This window comes from Pleurodeles waltl, chromosome 3_1 (genome assembly GCF_031143425.1).
Source record: "Pleurodeles waltl isolate 20211129_DDA chromosome 3_1, aPleWal1.hap1.20221129, whole genome shotgun sequence".
Classification (NCBI taxonomy): Eukaryota; Metazoa; Chordata; class Amphibia; order Caudata; family Salamandridae; genus Pleurodeles; species Pleurodeles waltl.
The window spans coordinates 1,435,994,459-1,436,015,483 of record NC_090440.1 but is presented as its reverse complement, the minus strand read 5'-3'; the positions used below and the strand labels follow the sequence as shown (position 1 = coordinate 1,436,015,483).

General features: G+C 43.7%; 1 long non-coding RNA gene across 1 annotated transcript in view; it reads right to left on the bottom strand.

Annotated features, from left to right (window-relative positions):
- Positions 1 to 14,579, bottom strand: part of LOC138285260 (uncharacterized) — a 329,318-nt gene extending 314,739 nt beyond the window's left edge. Inside the window, exon 1 of the long non-coding RNA XR_011201553.1 lies at positions 14,372 to 14,579. This is a non-coding gene — a long non-coding RNA (uncharacterized lncRNA). The remainder of the gene's footprint in view (positions 1 to 14,371) is intronic.
- Positions 14,580 to 21,025: the final 6,446 nt, after the last annotated feature.

Here is a 21,025-nt window from a genome sequence, read left to right as displayed (position 1 = left end):
CCACAAAGGGTTATTATGACATCCTCTGTTACTCCCATCAGGAATGGCTCCTATTTGCTTTATTTGTTGGAGGCAATACAACAAATCAAGAACAAAAGAAATCAAGAATATAGGAATGAAGGTGTACTAAATAACAGTAGGGTTATTGGTTTCTATGTCCATAATATAATTGATCTTTCTCATGAAGTCCAAGCTTTTGAAAAGCATGGCTTGTGGGAAGCAGTAGGTTCCTGGGTTAGTGAGATAGGAAAGAGTTTTAGTAAGGTTGGTGAACCGCTCTGTAGTTTCTATGGGGGTATGTTTATGACCGTACTAACCCATGTTATTATTGTGCTCATTTGTGCAATTGTCCTGGTTCTCTTGTTAAATGTTTCTGAGTTAATGTTTCTAATTTGTGGAAGAGAAAAGATCATCTAAGAGGAAGTGACATGAGACTGAGGATGCCAGAGCTTGAGTATATAATCAAATGAAACTGTTGAATGAATTGAATCATAACAAGCAGAAAGTAGTGTTGACTGATTTACTGTGGTGTTTTAGTGATTATAGAATAATCAGAGGGGTCAGTTTGTTAGAGCTGTTGTGCAATTTCTGTTTTTGTACATTATTAACAATGTGCAGAATGTATCTTTACTCCCGAATATGCATGTATACCCTGATATAGTGCTACTGGATTTGAAACTGATCTGCTACATGTTGATAAAGTGTATTTTCCTGTCTTGTGTTAACTACGCCTTATTTAGGCCTCAACATCGTCTTTTTCCAAATAGATGTCTTCCCCTACACTTTCACTGTTCATTATTCTGCAGCACAAAGTCAAACAGAGCTGTTTATTTCCACTGACATCATTCTTGTTGTTCTCAGTGATAACCTTTCAACATGAGTTGAGTAATGTTGCAATTTCCCCAAAGTCTCCCACTAGCTTACTGTGCTGTATCTATTCAGAATAGTTTGTGGTTGTTCTTGCAATCACTTTGTCCGGCCATATTTGGATGACAGCATAGACTGGGCAGAATCAATATTCATGTAGTGGGATAGTGCTTATATGCTAAAGCAATATAATATTTGATAGAGCCATGCTCTGATTTGCTGAGAGTATAATTCCTCGCACTGTGATGATTCTGCAGTTTTAGTACTTTCCTATGCAAGAAAACTGTATATAAATCCTCAATTTTGGGGGTGTGCTAGGAGACCTTCTAGTGCTACTAGGGATGCTGCCTGTTTTCTTGGTGTTGCTCCTGATATAGGACTGATAATTTGCCTGATTTTACACATTTTTTTGTAGTACTGAAAGTCTTAATGGCAAACGCCTTATGCATTAGCATTTATTGTGTCTGTACCACACCTTTTTAATTTTTAAATACAACTTTATGATTATTTTTCCAGCCCTAGAACTCAATTATTGATGGGCTGATTACAACTTTGGCGGTCTTGGGACCACTGTACCATCTTTGGTCGATCTGACCACCACCTCCTCAGTAGTCTGACTGCCCTATTATGATCTTTGCGGTCGGACTGCGACAAGGCCACCACCAATGCAGACATTTGAGCTACCGCTGTGGTTGGGATAGCGGCTGTCAATGGTGGTGGTGACAGCATTGGCACCGCTGTGTGTATTATGACCGCCATAAAAATGTCAGCAGAAAGGCAGTTAAAAGACCACTAACAAGGGCCCCTGCGATAAATGAACCCATGTGGATTGTGGCTAGGGCCCATTTTGTTCCCCACTATGCCTGCAATGTTGGTATGCTTACAGGTTGCCATGCAGGCACGACAAGGTGCATGGAAACAGTGTGCCTGACTGGCTGGAGGCACAGCATTGTAGCCGGCATTGGCTTCAGACTCTCTCCTAGAGCCGAAGCATGCTACCCCCTTGACTGCGCCGCCAACACAACGCCGGACCTGCGGGAATGCGACGGTCATGATGCTGCCTGCTTGGCAGTGTTCTCCCGATTGCCACGGCTGTGGGCTCGTGGTGTGTCCACCAAAGTCATAATCAGCCCTGACTCTATCCCTATTTATTTGCTGATAGTTTGAGGTGTCTCATGTCAGAAATAGATTGATTCATGAAACTGAGGTTTAACTCCGTCTACAATTCTTCCAACTTTGGACATGCTGTTGAGGTGATCTTTTGAGGTGTACAAATGAAGAGGCTCCCCATGTTAACAACATACTTTGTCACTGTAACACTAGAACAAGAATTGCACAAAGGAGTTCATTGTGCAATGCTTTTGAATTGGTAGCCTATTATACTAAATATCATACTTGATTAAAAACACACAAGATCAAGACATCCGTAAAAGCAAATTCTACATTTGTAACAATACACTCTGATAATAGAGGTGTTTGCTTTAGGCCGTAGAGCTATGCTTCTGGTTAGACATAAATTATATGTTCAGGCTTGACATAGCTGAGCTGCCTGTGAGGCTAGTCATAAGTTAGGTCCCACACACCAGAGCTATACCTCAGGTGACAAGGATCTATCACCAGAAGGCAAGAGCCACAGCTCATCATTACTGCTTGACTTCTTCTAAAATATGCCCTGCCCGTGATTAGTGTCTGAAGAGACCCACTAAATAAATTGAAAATGTATGCACGTAAGATATGAGTTGAGTAGTTACTATAAAGTGCAACAAACATCCTAAGGCATCTTGGTGCTGAACTAAATACAATTTGTTGTTTATCACACAGATTGCAGCATGTTTTATATTTATGTCTTAGCATTTTAATCAGCTAGAATTCCACAGGCTTTTTCTGGTCAAATGCCAGGATAAATGTTCAGAGTGTGGTAATTTGAACACAACTCAGAATTCCAATCTATGTACAAGCATCCATTTACACATGGATTGTAATTTAAAATACACCTTTGATTCAGAAGCGTGGATTTTTTTGTTATCTGCTTGTCCATGGGACAGGATGCTTCATAAATCTATTTGTCCTGTAAAAAAAAAAACTACTTGTCCCTTTGGTACCATGAAGTGCAGAGACAAATTATGGCAGCCAGCTCTTTATATAAGAGCTCTGATAATAGCCACTCTGGTATAACACTATAGTAGGGATTGAATAATAGCAATTTCCTTACTTTGCCACCTTTCAGCAGATCTATATTTTTGGGCTGGAGGAAGCAGTTAGCAATATTTTCAGGGCTGGAATGCCTTCAAGTCTGTGCAAACTTACTAACTTGCATGTTTTAAGGATTTTCACCAGCTCTTCTACTATCTTTTCCCATACTGAGAAAGGTTGGTAATTTACTCCTGACAAGGGCAGAAGTGAATGTTTTTGCATTATTGGGGAAAAGTGGCTGGTGAGAAAGTGAACTTTTAAACGCTCAATAGATTTTCACATGAGCAAATCTACACATGAATATTTGATCGTGCTAAAATACATTTCACAAATATTTTCTAGGAGTATGATTTCCTGGTTTACCTCTGTAAATTCTTGTGAATTAACGAAAGCCATAATTCTGCAGTAATACAAAGACAAGTACCATAAGTGCACTTTTGTGACTTTCTTTAAGAATTGGGCCCCTAATTAGGTCTGCCGTTGACCAAGACATTCTGTTTTTATTTAAAAAATCTATTTATCTATCAATCTATCTATTGGCTGGCTTTACTGTGAGTGACACCATTCTGTTCTTCCACAAGGAACATATCTGCACACAAAGTAGTTTTGTTTAGTGCCAGGAATTACTGTGGCAATGTGTGCTTATTGAGACCAAAACTTCTTTTTGCCAATGTTTGTTACAATGGTGAGGGTCTGGGAGCTCCCAAAACAATAAAGTTTTACAAAATCCATGTCAAAACAGGACACGCATTGCCAAAACCAAAAGAATGTCCATCAATATTGGGTCAGTTGGCTTTGCCAATGCTTGTTTCTTTTCATGTTTCCCATAATCTTGGAGAAACTGGTTACACCGATGTTCTATTATGAATATTGTTTTGGCACTACTTGCATGTATCAACACATTTTGCTAAATGTTGCTTCAAAGAAATAGTACCTACATTTAACAGTAATTTAGCATTTTTCCAATATGCATTTTTTTATGAACATCTTATTTGGAAAGCAAAGAATCATCAATCCTTCCTATAAACTTCTGCAAACATTTACATCTAATCACAGAGCATTCTGGGAGCATTATATGTAGCCTCATATTGTTAATTTTTTCAAATGTGTGTGAGATCATTTTTTCTTACTGAAACCACTGACAGTAGTAAAGTGTGAGCCTAAAACATTTATTTAGAGCGCACACCCTAATAATTAAGGTGTTGCATTAATTAACAATAAAAACAAGTTTGAACACCATTAACAGGCTGGCACAAGTGTTATCTCAACTGCAGACAGTTCCCTATATTCTGAACTGACAGCGAAAGGGTTTATGCTGCAGGGGATTGGACCTACTTTTCCCATGGCCAAAATAAACATGGAAACTTCTTGTCCTTGACTTGCTATAGCAATTCTGCATTTGAATTGCAATCTTAGTAAAGTCTGTAAGTTTACAGGAACCACAGACAGGTTATGTCAATAAAGATTTGTCTAGCCCTGTATTGGCATTCTGTTGTCCCTGCAGTGCTGTATTGTTTGAGTATGTTGATTTGTACTGTAGATGTATTTATACAGTACTTCCTTCTCCTAATAGGGCATCAAAGTGTATATGCAGAGTCGAAGCATGCTACTCCATAGAGTGTCATGGATAGAACAGTGCATGTTTGTTGTACAGCCTGTATGAGGCGTTTTTGGATAGCAGGCCTTACGACCAGAGATATATTTTGTTGGTATGCCTCTGCATGAATTTGAAGAGAAAATGACAGAAAGGCACGTTGCTTAAGCATTAGATCCTAATTGAAGGACACATGAGTGTGATGTGAGTGCAGTTTGGCCTATGTTTGGAACATTCTGGCGTGTGGATATGGTTGAAGGTTGAAACTGGAGACATGGGGGGTCATTCTGACCCTGGCGGTCAAAGACCAGAGGACCGCGGGAGCACCGCCGACAGGCCGGCGGTGCTCCAATGGGGATTCCGACAGCGGCGGTAAAGCCGCGGTCGGACCGGCACCACTGGCGGTCTCCCGCCAGTGTACCGCCGCCCCATTGAATCCTCCACGGCGGCGCAGCTTGCTGCACCGCCGCGGGGATTCCGACCCCCCCTACCGCCATCCAGATCCCGGCGGTCCGACCGCCGGGATCCGGATGGCGGTAGGGGGGGTCGCGGGGCCCCTGGGGGCCCCTGCAGTGCCCATGCCACTGGCATGGGCATTGCAGGGGCCCCCGTAAGAGGGCCCCTACATGTATTTCACTGTCTGCTGCGCAGACAGTGAAATACGCGACGGGTGCAACTGCACCCGTCGCACAGCTTCCACTCCGCCGGCTCGATTCCGAGCCGGCTTCATCGTGGAAGCCTCTTTCCCGCTGGGCTGGCGGGCGGTCTGAAGGCGACCGCCCGCCAGCCCAGCGGGAAAGTCAGAATTACCGCCGCGGTCTTTCGACCGCGGAACGGTAACCTGACGGCGGGACTTTGGCGGGCGGCCTCCGCCGCCCGCCAAGGTCAGAATGACCGCCATTGTGTCATAAACAAGCATGTAGCTGAGCTTACTCAAATGAGTAGGAGACACATGTCAGGAAAAGCACAGCTGCACAAGCCAATACCTGCCACCTATGGAATGGTATGAGTATATGCAGTTGAACCACATGGAATATGGGGATACAAAAGTGCACAGAGATGAAAGGAGCTACCGTTGGCTAGTGCAAACAGAGGGATTTAGGCAGTTATACAGCCAAAGAGTGCATCCAATCAACCCCAAAACAGCATGTGTGGAAGAAAAAATCCATATAATTTCACAGTCCAATAGGTCTAAAGCACCCACACTCGACTTTTTTTAAGGCAACACTGTGGATTTGGAGGGCTGGGGCATTAATTAAAACCAGATGACAGAAAATATCATTTTTGTCATTCAGTTTCTGTTTAAAGGTTACCTGATGTTATGAATAAGTTCAGACCATTAGGTAAATAAAACAAGGTGACACTTCACACCTCATCAAGGCAGCTTGGCCAAGCTGCTCAAGCTGGCCAATCAGAGCACAGCAGCAAAAACAATGCAGGGCTAAAATTGGCAACTTTTCAGGTAAAGTTTAAAACTCTTTACCTGAACAAGTTATATTAAATCCAACAACTGGAAGTTGTGGGATTTATTACAACAATTAATTTAATACCAAACTCTTGGTATGCATCATTTAAGGAGACTTTAAAAATTAGAATAAAGTCTCCCCATTCTAGCCTATGAAGGCCATTTACTACAATGAGGGAAAAACGTATTTGGCTGTTTTTACCTCACCAGGGCTTATAAAACTATTTTTATAAAGTCCCTGCTTATAGTTACATGGCATCCAGCCCTAGGGGCACATAGGGCACACCTTAGGGGTGACATATGTAAAAATAAGGTAGTTTAAGACTTTGGAACTACTTTTAATTCCAAAGTCGAATTTGCATATAACTTTAATTTAAAAGCAGCCAGCAAGGCAGGCCTGCTTTTAAAATGACACTGGGCACCTCAGCAGTGCACCTATGGGTGCACCACCTATGCTGTGGTCCCTAAACCTACATGCCCTACCATATACTAGGGACTTATAGGTAGGTTAACTTAGCCAATTATAATTAGCCTAATTTGCATATCCATTTTACACAGAGCACAGGCCCTTGGACTGGTTAGTAGTACCCAGGGCACCATCAGAGTCAGGAAAACACCAGCAAAAAGTGGAAAATGGGTGCAAAAAGTTAGGGGGCCTCTGCAATCAGCACTGTTTTCTCACAAGAAACAACTGTTGCAGAATAGATAATGCCAAAATTCAGGTGCCTCTGACTAAAAAAAGAAGGGAAACCAGTAGTCCTCACCACGGTTGCCAGCAATCTTGAGTAGGGTCTTGTGTGGAAATGTTCTCCACTCAGGGTCAGTGGTGCACTTCAGAACAGGAACATCTTCTAATTGGAAGGAGCTTATAGTAGTCTGGAGGGGGGTTCAGGCCATTTCCTTTTAATATTGGGAAGAGCTTTGATAGTTCGGTAGGACAATACTGTAACAGCAGCTTGCCTGAATCTTTCATTAAGAAAGGGCTCAGCGTCCCTAAACTAAATAGCTCAGCAGATATATACCTTGGGAAAGAGCAACATTTTCATCCACAGAGTCATTCACATAAAAGGGTCATTAAATACCCAGGCAAAATACCTCATCAAAACCATTCTGAGCTTCCTGGAGTTTGTTCTAAGCCCTCTCATAGTTCAAGAGGTATGCAGAAGGAGGGGTAAATCAAGGGTAGACCTATTTGTGACACAACAAAATGCTCAGCTACCTCTGTTTTTGTCAGGATTTCACAACCGCATGGCGATAGATATGGTGTTCTAATGAGTCCCTAGCCAGTGGATCTTAGCCACACTCTCCCTTTCTATAGTCTGAATCCCAGGGGTACAAGCAAGATTGCAGGCAGGAGAAGACCATATGGTGTTATTTCTTCCTTTTTGGACAAGGAGGCTGTGGTTTCCTCGACTGAGATGTCTACAGGTGAGACATAAATTGATTTTCTCAATACCCCCTCCTCTTCTCTAGCACATCCCTCCCCGTCCCCCCCCACCCAGGGACTTTGGCCTGGTGATGGTTATAAGCTTGGAGGTTGGCAGGGAAGGATTCAGGAACAAGGGTTTGTCATGGTCTGTTTCTAGTTCCTTGCAGGCTTCTGGTAAATGATCCACTAACAGAGCCTACCTTTTTTTATTCTTGGTGTGGTGAAAATGCATTATATCCTGTCTCTACTCCATCATTTAATACTGTAAAATTCCTTCAGGAAGGGTTTGAGAAGGGTTTACCAATGTTGACTGTTAGGTCACAGTGCGATTCAGTTTGTGCATTTAGGTCCCATTGGAATGACATTCCTCCAGTGAAGAGATTAGTTTCCAAACTTTTTAGAGGTTTTGAACTATTCAGACCTAAGTTGCACAGTTCTTTCCCTTCTTGGGACTTACATTTTGTTTTGGCCTTTCTACAGAAGGATTTGTTGAGCCATTAGATACGTCAGATAAATTCCTTTCTTACAAGACTTTTTTCCTAGTGACTATCACCACAGCTAGATGCTTAGATAAAATAAAGGCTCATGTTTGTAGACATCCTTCCTTAAAGGTTTTTGAGGACAGTATAGTTCTCTCCCTGGACCCAAAATGTTTACACACTATAAGTTACATTTGGCCAAGAATTCTGAATTAGCATTTGGTTCTCAAATAGCTTTGGGTTCTATGTCAAGAAAAGGTAAGAGTTATTTGTTTTTATGCACTTATTGTTGAAGTTCTCAAAGATATGTCAGAAGAGCATAGAGGTGCGAGATGCATGAAGAAAACGTAATGTCTACCTCTGTTTCAGGTCTTCTGGTCTTTATTTTCATAGCTAATTAAGGATTGTCATGATTTGGACTAGACCTCAAGATGTAGGGAATAGGACGAGGAAGGAGATGAAGAGGTAACAGCCAGATTACGTACGGGTAATCTTTGTTACTATGATTCTCCTTACTCAATTCAATTCAATCTGTATTCATAATTTAAAACTCAAAGAGGTCCATATGATCAAAACAATACAATGCTCAATATCATTATAATACACCTTACAAACAAAAGTAAGCAACGATAAAAATCATCAGTACCATCTATAAAACAAACATTGTAATAAATAATTCATAATGATCACTTACACAAGAGCAACCCAATATACCATAAATATCAGCCATTTTAAATTCCTAACAAAGGGCAATCAAAATCCTAGATAAAAGAGGTACATAGAGCTTAAAAACAATTGAAGTGCAACCTAGAGGGTAATAAATATACTATACACTCTCCAATACTCTTCCAGTAATAAGCTCCCCCTTGACATGGCAACAAGCCAAGGATGTAAACATGGAAAAACCCTCCCTCCTAGCAGCAATAAGAAATCCATTCACATAGATTCATAAATCATTTAAAAAATTTAAAACTTCTCATACAAATACAGCATTCTTGAGAGAAAAGAGAAACTATTGCGCCATTGCAACAGATGCTACCCTATTCTGTAAGAAATTTGGACGTAAGTAACAACATCGCAAAGGTAACACTGCAGGACAGACAAAGAGGACATGAGTATGATCTTGACATCTTAGATCACAAAAACTACATTCTTTCCCCATTTCTCCAAAAGAGAACCAATTTGCAATTAAATCATGTAATTTGAGAAAATTCATTCAGAATAAGACCATAAAGCGATGGAGTCCATGGTCCACGTTCTAAAACAGATACTTCTGGGCTGCCATTGGACAACTATCCCTGGTTATCACCTGTAGCCTTTTCTTAATCGTACAGTACTTAAGACATCTCTGCTGACTGACAGAACTTATAATGCCTTTTAGTAAAGATTTCAATTAGAGAGAAGAAAACGGAGGCCATAGCCTCTTCCTGAAGGCCTAAATAACTCAAGGCCAGGTCAAAATCTTGAGAAAACCAATATTTTCCTGCCTCAGTACCAAACATCTCTTGATTCATGAAGTTTCTCATCGACTCCTTTTCACTGTTCTTCAATTGGTAGCCCCACCAAATCACCCTGGCCAGGCCTTTTACATAGGAACTTTTCAATCTGAATTCTAGTCTAACTGCTGGCGTCGGAACAACTGAGGTAAAACTACAAACCTTGTGTAGTATTTGCCCCTCCATTTGTTCTAGAAAGCCCCATTTAGCCACATTAACAGATTTCATGGTGTACAATAGCTTTGGGGGAACTTTCGCCTTGAAGGTGAACAGCAGATGCATAAAATGCCTTTGCCCCATTGCTTTATAAAAGGCACATAGATCATTTGCATGTGAGGAAGCCTTGTGTGAGCAATTATCAATATGGGCCTTTTCCAGTATGCTACCTGAAACTACTTTCCCTAAATAGATAGGATTTTACAATTTTCTGTTTTTCCGCATCTATGCTACAGACTGTGAGAAGCTGGCCTGGTTTGTAGTGGGTACCAGAGGTACCTACACCTTATACCAGGTCCAGTGATCCACCTTAGTGAAGTGTAGACAGTGTCTAGCAGCTTAGGCTGTCTAGAGGTAGCTGTAGCAGAGCAGCCAATGCTGAACTAGGAGACATGTAAAGCTCTTGCAATACCACTACAGTCCCAAAGTACTTATACAAAAGAAAGACAATACTCAGTGTTACCAAAAATAAAGGTACTTTATTTTAGTGACACAAGGTCAAAAATATCTTAGTGGCTATACTCCCTTTGGAGGTAAGTACTATACACAAAATATACACTAGATATATTACCAAGGTAAGTAAACAGTCATAAAATAGTGCAAACAGTGAAAAAAAAATCACAATAGATTGCAATGGGCCTAGGGGCAATACAAACCATATACTAAAATAGTGGAATGCGAATGTCGGTTTCCCCCCTAGGCAAGTGTAGTGTGTAGAGGGGCGCTGGGCGTGTAAGAAAAAGCCAAAGGTAAGTAAAATACCACACCCCAGAGCCCAGGAAAACAGTAGTAAAGTACAGCAAGTTTCCTCAGAACACATTAGAAGTCGTGGTAAAGGATTATGCAAAAACCAAGTAAGACTGCAAGACACCAACGATGGATTCCTGGACTTGAAGACCTGTGGAGAGAGGAGACCAAGTCCAGAAGTCAATGAGGAGTCCAGGAAGAACAGGAGCCCCTGCTTATCTGGATGAAGGTACAAAAGTGGATTCTCAGTTTGGAAGAAAAAGTAAGAAATGCACCAAAGGAGACAGCTGTGGGTTCCAGGTTCGTGCAGAAGATGTCCCACGTCGAGTAGAAGAATAGAGGCTGGTTTTCATTGCTGGATTCCGCCAACAAGCCTTGACTCAAGCAAGAAACGTGTTTGGCAGGAAAACTGGCGCTGCCCGGGCCCAGGAGGGACCTGGGGGTCTCAACTTAGGATGAAGAGAGAGGGGGGGGCTCTCAGCACTTCAGAGAGCCCTCAGAAGACCAGGCAGCACCCACAGGAGTGCCAGAACACAGGGACAAACGAGTTGCAAATGGTGGTCGTTGCAGCACTTCACAAAGGGATCCCACACCCCCAGAGAACAACTCAGGGAGTAGAGCGTCGCAGGATAGAGTGCTGGGGACCTGGGCTACGCTGTGCACAAAGGATTCTTGGAAGAAGTGCACAGAAGGCCAAGGAGCTGCAGAACATGCAATGCACAGGGGTACTGTCTGGCACAGGGAGGCAAGATCTTACCTCCACCAAATTTGGACAGCTTGACATTTGGACAGTCAGGGTCACTTTGGACCTGTATTCCAGGGATCATGCTCGTCAATATGAGAAGAGACACAGAGTACCAGTTGTTTCTACAGAAGGGTGCCTGCTGAAGCAGGAAAGTGACTCCATCACTCCACGGGAGAGTCCTGCGGTCCTTCTAATGCAGAATGAAAACAGACAATCCTCAGAGTGTGCACAGCCTGGAAACTGTTGCAGTTGCTGGCAGGAGCTGAAGTTACAGAGAGGCAGTAGCCTTCTTGAATACTTTGTTGCAGTTACAGTGTTTCTGGAGCAGTCTGCGGTTGATCCGAGGGTCAGAAGCTGAAGCAGAGGAGTCCTGGTGGAGTCTTGCAAACCAAATCTGAGGAAACACCCAGAGGAAAGACCCTACGTAGCCCTGAGAGAGGGATTGGCTACCTAACCAGCTATGGACCTATCAGGATGGGTCTCTGATGACACTTGGTGGCACTGGCCCCTGTGATGCTCCCAGAGGGTCCCCACACCTAGGAATCCAAGATGGCTAACACCAGGGACACTCAGGAGGAGCTCTGGGCACCGCCCCTGGGGTGGTGATGGACAGGGGAACGGTCACTCCCCTTTCCTTTGTCCAGTTTTGCTCCAGAGCAGGGACTGGGGGGCCCTGAATCGGTGTAGACTGGATTATGCATGGAGGGCACTGTGTGTGCCCTTCAAAGCATTTCCAGAGGTTCTGGGAGGCTATTTTGCCCATGCCTGTAGCACCTATTTCCACTGGGAGAGGGTGGAACACCCCTCTCCTAAAGGAAACGCATTGTTCTGCCTTCCTGGAATTGAGCTGCTCAATCCCCAGGATGGCAGAAACATGTCTGTGAGGCAGCAGCAGCTGGGGCTGCAGTGGAAATCTCAGAGAGCTGGTTTGGCAGTACTTGGGGTCCGTGGTGGAGCCCCCAGGGTGCACGGAATTGGCCCCCCAATACCAGAATTAGATTGGGGGTACAAACACCTCACATGGCCATATTCAGGGTTACCATTGTGAAGCTACATATATGTATTGACCTATATGTAGTGCATGCTTAAAATGGTGTCCCCCCACTCACAAAGTCTGGGACATTGGTCCTGGACAACGTGGGGGCACTTCTGCTAGTGCAGGGGTACCCTCACACACAGTAGCTTTGCACATAGCCTTCAGGAACTGAAGGTTAGACATATAGGTGACTTATAAGTTACCTGGTGCAGTGAAAATAGCTATGAAATAGTGCTTACACTATTTCACTCAGGCTGCAATGGCAGTCCTGGAGAAAGGTTTGTATGAGCTCCTAATGGGTGACAAAAGAAATGCTGCAGCCCATAAGGATCTACTGGAACACCAACGACCTGGGTACCTAGGTACCATATACTAGGGACTTATAAGGGGGGTCCAGTTTGCCAATCTGGAGTGGAGTATGAAGTCACTAGACCATAGTGACAAATTTAACAACAGAGAGAGCACAAACATTGGAGTTCTGGTTAGCAGAACTCCAGTGACACAGTCAAGCATACTGACAACACAGTAACACATACTGACATATAGGCCACACACTATGAGCACTGGCGTCCTGACTAGCAGGATCCCAGTGATACATCGAAAATACACTGACAAACAGGTAGAAATTGTGGGTAACATGCCAAGAAAGATGGTACTTTCCTACACAGACGAGATTGTAGAGCTTCCCAAACTTTCTGCTTTTCATTTTTAAGAGCTTAGTCTTAGAAACAGTAATTTCTAGAAAGTGTGAAGTTGCATACTGTTGGATGGACAACAATTTGTTCTTCAACCCCTGAGGTGTTAAATCCATAATTACGTCATCATCAGCATACATCACACAAGGTAAAGGATGGCCTCCGATATTTGGAACATCTTCACAGCTGGCTGCCAGACAACAGGGAGATCGAAACCTATAAGGAAAAAAGTAATGGAGCCAACAGGCACCCTTGTTTCAGCCCACTTAAGTTGGAATCACCTCAGATAAACCACAGTCACCACCTAACAACACCTGACACCAGGTAGCACAGTACATGGCAATTATTGGTGAAAGAAGGGTGTTCAGAATACGCAGCTTCTGCAGTTTTTCCTAGAACAATGGCCGGTCGACCCTAACAAAGGTGTTAGAGAAATCGAATGTCAAAGGTGGTAGAGAAATCAATGAACGTCACATGGACATTGTCCCCTATAATCACCGTATACATTTCAGCAATACGGTTCAACATACAGATATTATCCAACTTGCAATGTTTTTCTCTAAAGCCAGCTTGTTCCATAGGGAGAGTTGTTCCTTCGGCCACCCTTCGGATGCTGCAATAAGTTCCTGGCAAAAACGTTCCCCATCGCATCTAAATAAAGCAATTTATCAGTAGTTACCAGGAAGGTGTCTGGGACCGTTTTTTTTATGAAGAGGGATTAATTTTCCTACATTGAGTGTATTTCCCAATTGAACTTGCATTTTTCATTCATCTTGATTGTTATGTTTGGTATCTATTTAACTGGAGGTGGAAAGTGCTACAAAACAAACGCAGAATTAATCATACTTTTAGGCTCTTCTCTGGCCAGCTCTTAGACTACCACGCCCACGTCGCACTTAGAAACACAGTTCCTATACATTATATACACCGGATTTGGATGAATTGCGGAAACTTGTACGAGACTGTAATTGAAGCCGCAATCCCGGCACTGCTCAGCTCCCCCTCCCTCCCACCCCCCAAGAGGAATCGTGCGTGTTTAGGAAGCTGCGGAATCCTGGGCAGGCGAGGGTGGAGGGCTCGCTGGAGCCCTTTTACCGCAATGGGTGACGAGCGCATGCTTATTATGTCGTGAGGCGTGACGACATGGAGCCACCTGGGGAAACCAAAAACACATTCCCTATGACGCACGCTACGCCCGGTGTTAGCGTCATGAATAAACCCCCTTTTCTGCCCTTTACTTTGGTCAAACGTTTAAAGCAAGAAGGCAGGCTAGAAGCGGAATGCACACTGTCTAAATAAGCATTAACAACAATTGATGAAAAGACAACGGGGAAAACCTCTGCTTTGGCGCACTTCGTTTCTGAAGTGGTTTGAAGCACCTTGCAGACCAACTTAGAGCCTGTTCCTACCTCTCGTTGGCACCGTGTGGTTCGTAGTTGTTGGTTTGGAGCGGCGCCGGTGTTCTGGCAGTACACCGGTCGTTCTGGCAGTACACCGGTCTTCAGCAAAGGGGCGGACTTCCAAGTCGCAGACGCCAAGGTAGGGGCGGAAGAGGAAGTAACCAGCGAAAATCGCTACAACTTCGCCCCATTGATCCCTGGCGATAAATGTTGTTTCTTCCCTTCCTATGCTGCAAACCTTCCTGAACTAATTTCTGGGCGCCGATAAATTTGGGGTGAGGGTAGTCAGTGTGTGGCAGAGAAAAGGGAGATGAGTCATGAGGGGAGGAATCATAAAAAACAGAGTCTTATAGTCTACTAATATATATATATTTTTTTAAATTGCGGCAAAGAGATTGGCGACAAGAGTAAATGTGAAGCTGTTCAGATTAATTAATTGGTTACAAAGAGGCTACATTGTAAAATAATCTATGGGTAAACTGCTACAGAACTCTTTGTGTGCCTAACAAATTGCAGTGGATAATAATCAGACCTACCAACTCACACTGCGCCACCCTGTGACACACGATATTGGCTCCCCTCACATAGTCTCCTGGTGTGGAGCCAACATCACAAGGTGGCAGGGACAATGAGCTGAAAACTACTGTAAAGATTGGACTTCAGCTCGTTTTCAGAGGCTTTTAACTTCCAATGTCCATTGATGGGTGTGACAACACCCCAGGACATTGACAGCAGCCTCAGCAAGCTTTTGTTTTTAGGGTCGAGCGTGCAAAGCGCTCTGTCCCTGGTGTTATCTCTCGGTGGGCTTTTAACCACGTCCATGTCACGCCCATCAGTTTGGTTGGTTCGTGGGCTTGCCTTTTAAAATTGGTTTTATTTAGTTAGTGAGAGGCATGCAAACGTCATGCCTTTTCCGGTGTTCCGCCTCAAGTGCACCGGCCAACTACTGAAATCATACAAGGCTCTATGTTTTCTGTATGGTTTCTGGACTACTTTTTCTCTTTATTTCGTAGGCAGAGTGCTCTCGTTGGGCAGTAGTAGAGCACTTTGCATGACATCAACCTTGTTACATGGATATTTGCACTTTTGCCTGTTATATGGATAATTGCACTTTTGCTGGTTACATGGATAATTGCACTTTTGCCTATAGGTTTGATTGCGAGCAAACTTCTGTTTCCTTTTGTGTGTCTGCTTTGCGTTCATGTGGCCGTCGTCTCGCTTATGTGAAACTGTTTCACTTTTCATTTTCAGTTTATGTGGCAAGAAAAGTCTGGTTAGGAGTTTACAACGCTAATAGCTTTAACTCGAGCAAACATGAGACCCATTACATTGCACATGCTTGTTTTATAGAGGAGGGAGTTTGGGACTGTGGTGGGGTGGGGTAAAAGTGCCTCTAAGGCGCTTCTCCGCAAGTGGCCCCACCCCCTCCAAGGCCCCACCCCTGCCCCCCTCACACTGTGATAACTCTTGTGGTTGATGTGCCTGCTGGAAACTTTTGTGTTGCGTCTAGTCACTAGCAATTAGGGTTAACCTCCCTGCTGAAAAGCACATTGTGTAAAATGCAGATCACAGATTTGTGTTTATGTAAGTGGGTTACTGCTTCTAACACAGAAATCCCTTTGATACTTCTAGGTCATAAGTTGTAATTCTTTCCATATTATGCAGTGTGCCTTAATGGACATGAAGGAGTGACATGGAAACTGCAAGTCATCGGCTAAGGTCATGATTGTGTTTTTTCTCAATCTGTTTTTATTCTCTGTTTTCAATTGGGTAGTCTTGTTAGTATAGACAACCCCAACCACTTTGTTACGGTTTAAATTTGTGTTTCTCCATACCTTTCACTCAACATATAATGCCTACAATTATGAACAATATGTGCCTCCTACAACTTATTACTCTCATTGTCATATGTAACATTTCCTGTACATTGATTTACACACTTGTCTCATTTATTGTCTTTCTCTGTGTGATGTAAAGCTCTCGGAGCTCATACACACTTACACTGAGATGAACAGTGCTATAAAAGAATTAGAACATAAATTAGTAAGTGGCATTTAATCGTTATTTCTGAAATTACTCATACACAAAGAAACATCTGGCAATTGTACAGCGCAAGCACATCTGTTATATGGAGGGATTGAACAAAGTTAAAAACCAGCATTCAACTTGCAGTTTCTCCTAGGTACTTGTGAAGTGATAACAATCTGTGTGCCATTGTTGTCTTTCCATTACATTCCCATCTAGGTGTGATGCTTCAGATGGCTCTCAGCCAGGATGATAAACCAAAGAAGGGCTGATGACCCTTTACATCAGCCTTTGTTTTGAGCCCTGCTGGAAGAGAAAATAAGAAAGTCACTTCCCCGCCTTTGATCCTCTGAACAGAAAGCATACAATGTGCAAGCACTGTTGAAATGTGTTCTAGTGTTGGAAAATGACACATGGACAAATTCAGCATATTTCACTGAATCAGCCGGAACCTACATTCAGCTCTAAAATAGCTGTTGGAACAAGGATTCAACTGAATCCCCCTCATTTCCTGTACTGTGTTATTTGCCTACAATAGCTTCTGGTGAAAAATGATTCCATGTATCAGCTCACATGAATTCCACAAGTAATAGTTAATATTGTACTGGTGCTAAACAGTTTTGCTCCAGTCTTAAACCAGCTTTAGCAACAATCAGCTGGTAGTCAGTACTGTGTTTTCCACTGTTCTGTTGGTGTGAACATAGTGATAATATTCCAAAGAAAGAGAGAATTTTTTAAATTATATATAAATGTTAATTATATAATGTATATTTAGCTGTCAGGGGCGGGCGGATCTGGAGTTGCTAGACCCCCCTATATTTTAGACTGCCCATTGCTAAATCACTCTCTAAGCCTGGGCCTAAATAGACAGACAAAGATGCAGATTTCCTAAATGTTCACACAATGGATCCCTGCAACCAAAGTTGCTGTGCTGCGTTCTGCGAAAAGGAGAGAGCAGGATAGCACCATTTTTACCAAGACATGGCACTGTTTTACTCTCTTCCTGCACTGGCGGACTTTAGGTTGCAAAGCCCCAACACAAACACCCTTGCACTATATTGCAAGGGTATGTGCAATCTTAAACATAGATTTTGCACTGGAAGGGTATTCTTCGCACTTTGCACAACATGGTTTCACACTTTTCACACTAAAGCTGCAAAAGTGTGGAGATTTTAAAAATTGCCACTCTATTATGCCTGCCTCAAGAAGGTATAAGTTTTTGGTGCAAATCTCTGTCTAAAAATGGTACTAGTTACGGATTTGTATAAAAATGCACAGGTGTTTGCATGGGAATGCCCATGTTCCAGTAATGGGAAGCCCCTTGATAAATAGCACAAACTGCTATTTTGCATTGAGTTAGGCAACCTTCCAATGCAAGTTAGGATTTGTGTTGGAAAGTAGATCCCAACACAACACTTTACACCAGGTTTGTGATGCAAACCTAACTCAAGGTTTTAGTAAATTTCCCCCTTAGTATCTTTAGTGAAACACTAGTTGTTTTTAGGCACATAATAGGGAAGAATTACATAAATATGTGCTTCTGTTGGTTATTTTTTATATAGCATCATGCAGGGATGTGGAATTTAATAAAGTATCTGCTTAACCATAGGACAGGATGCTTCATAAGTCTACTGGCCTTGTAAAAATATCCACTTGTCCCTTTGGTGCCATGCAGTGATGTGACAAATTATGGCAGCAATCTCATTATTTGAGAGCTCTGATAATAGCATCTCTGATTATTCCTGTGCTTAAATTATACTAACAATTCCCAGATTTTGCCACCTTTCTGCAGATCTTCATACTGGGGCTGGAAGTAGTGAAAAGCTGTAGTTCCAAGGTTGGAATGCCTGTGGAGTCTGCAAACCTACAAACTTGCACTTTTAACGTTTTTCACCATCTCTTTCTCTAAACATCGAGCACACTGATAAAGGTTGGAAATTCATTACTCTCAGCTATTCTTCTTGATCCATGTCCTTCTGGTCCACTTAGGCCTGAAATTTCAGGCATTAGTCCTTTTCCAAGTGTTGGCCCACTTATGGACTCTATTAGGCAGGTACTGTGCTTGTTCCCACTGTTCCTACAGGTCCTCATAGTCATAACCCTCCTGAAGCCACTGTTACTGATGCTTGTCCTAATTTTCTCCCCCCCCTTTTTTCCAGGTCTAACAGATCCCATACTTGCTGGATCTGGTCCACATAATTATAGCCCACCTTGGCTTACTTGAACTAGTTCTCATGGTCCTCTTTGTCCTCCTTGGTTCTAATTTTACTGTTTCTCAGGGCCCTGAACTTAGTCTTCCTTCCACCCCAATCATCTTCTGCTCTGGTCTTCCTGGTCCCCTTTGTGCTGGTCAGAGTCCACTTTTCCCTGCTCATGGTTTTCATTGTTCCCCTGGTCCTATTTCTCCTAGGCAAGCCCTCCTTATCTTGCTGGTTTTTTCATGGTCCTCCTCTTGGGCTTGAGTCTCTTCATCCTGCTCCTGTTACTCCTCCTCATCCTCCTGGTCTGTCTCCAGTCCTCATCCTGTTTCTACTTCTGGTCTCCCACCTCCTGGACCTAAACAGGTCTTGTTCATCCTGCTAGTGCTGATCCTCTGAGTTGTAGTCCACCCGGCCTTTTTGGTCCTTGTCCTCTTGATCTTCTTTGACCTAGTCTTTCTGGTCTCAGGCTGCATCCATGTGTTGACCTGAGGTCCATGAGACCTGGTGCTATTCCAGCTCCCCCTTTTCCTGTGAGTTTCCTCCTTGTGCATGTCCCAATGCCCTCAACCCCTGGTCCAGGGCTTTCTGGTGCCATTCCTCTTGGACTTGGTCCACCTAGCTTTTCTCATCCTTCTTCTCATGTCCTTTTTGTCAATGTTACCTTGCCCTGACCTGTGTTTGTTGGCATTACGACTCTGGGTACTTTACCACTGCTAACCAGTGCTAAAGTGTGAATGCTCTCTGTCTAAATTATATTGGTGATTGGTTTATCCATGATTGGCACATTTGATTTACTTTAAAGTCCCTAGTAAAGTGCGCTATGGGTGCCCAGGGACTTTAAATCAAACAATGCTAGTGGGCCTGCAGTACTGATTGTACCCACATGAGTGGCCCTGTAAATGTGTATCAGACCTGCCACTGCAGAGATTGTGTTTGCAGTTTTGCCTGCCATTTCGACCTGCAAATGTACCCTCTTGACAGGGCCAAACCTTCCTTTTTACTACATGTAAGTCACTCCTAAGGTAGGCTTTAGGTAGCCCTATGTGCAGAGGGCAGTGTATTTTAAAGGTAGGACATGTACTGATGTGTTTTGCATGTCCTGATAGTGAAGTACTGCCAAATTGTTTTTTAACTATTAGAAGCCCTATCTGTCCTGTAGGTTAACATGGGGATTGCCCGCATTTTCTTACTTAACCACTCTGTGCATCTACCTGCCTGTGGCATCTACGTCTGAGTCAGACTGACAGTTGGGCTGTTTGTGAATTTCCTGTAAACAGTGACACAAAGGGAGCTGAGGTGTGTCCTGCATATCCTTCTGAGTCTTCCTGGGCCAGAGTAGGGAGGGAGGAGCTGACACCTGCACCTGAAAGGGCTGTGCCTGTCCTCACACAATGCAGTCTCCAACCACCTGGAGTGTGTCTGGGGCCAGGCCTTGGCAAGGCAGGATCTTGTGAACAATAGAGACTTTCCTTTAAAGGATGCCTACTTCAAAGGCAGAAATGAGTATAAGTAGTGGACCCTAAACCCCAGACTTTCAGATTACCTCTGGATCAAGAGGAACCTCTGCAAAGGACAAGAGCTTGATGCTTGAGGAGGACCTGCCACGCTGCCTGTTGTTGTGCTGTGCTGGCCTGCTGCTTCTGCCTTAAGAGGAAAAGTACTGGACTTTGCTTTCTGAAATCCTGTTTGTGAAGTTTCTTCAAGGGCTTGGACTGAGCTTGCCTCCTGTTAAGAAGTCTCTAGGACATCAAAGATTTCATGTGCCAGCACCTGGGTACTCCTGCTGAGGACCCCTACTTGGCAAGTGGGTGGTACCAATCCAGTTCTTGGGCCCTTGGAAGTGAGTTCTGGTGAGGAACAAGAAGATCCAGGCACACTGAAACCGGACGGCTCTAGAACCGGTGTGGCTGCATGACTCTGAACCTCTGCCTGCAAGACAAACAGTGATCCCGACTGGAGTGCGACAACCCCGAACGACACCGCAGGCCCGATGCTGCCGCAGCCTCATTGAAGTTGCGCAAGTCTGTGAGTCCTGAAGTGTCTTGTTGCTGGCGACCGTGACACCCGACTCTGCTGCGATGCCTGCAGCCCCGTGGCGTGACCTCAACCCCAAGAGGTCGTCCATCGTGTCTTGACCTGCCGGATTCATCAACCCCATCGGATCATCAGGAACCGATGTCTCGCACCGACGCCCCATCACCTCCAATGCTCTGCAGTAAGGAACTGACACTGCACCGGATCCAGTGAGACCTCCTGGACTCCGTGCACTGGCTTATTTTCCTTGTACTGTACCTGGGGGTCCGTGCGACTCTCCTAGCGCGTGGTGTTGGATTGTTGGGAAGGACTCCGTCAATGACACCATGATGGCCCAAGTTAGAGCTATTGTGTTTCTGAGCACTATATTGATGTTTAATCTTTGAAAATTCATATTTGTACT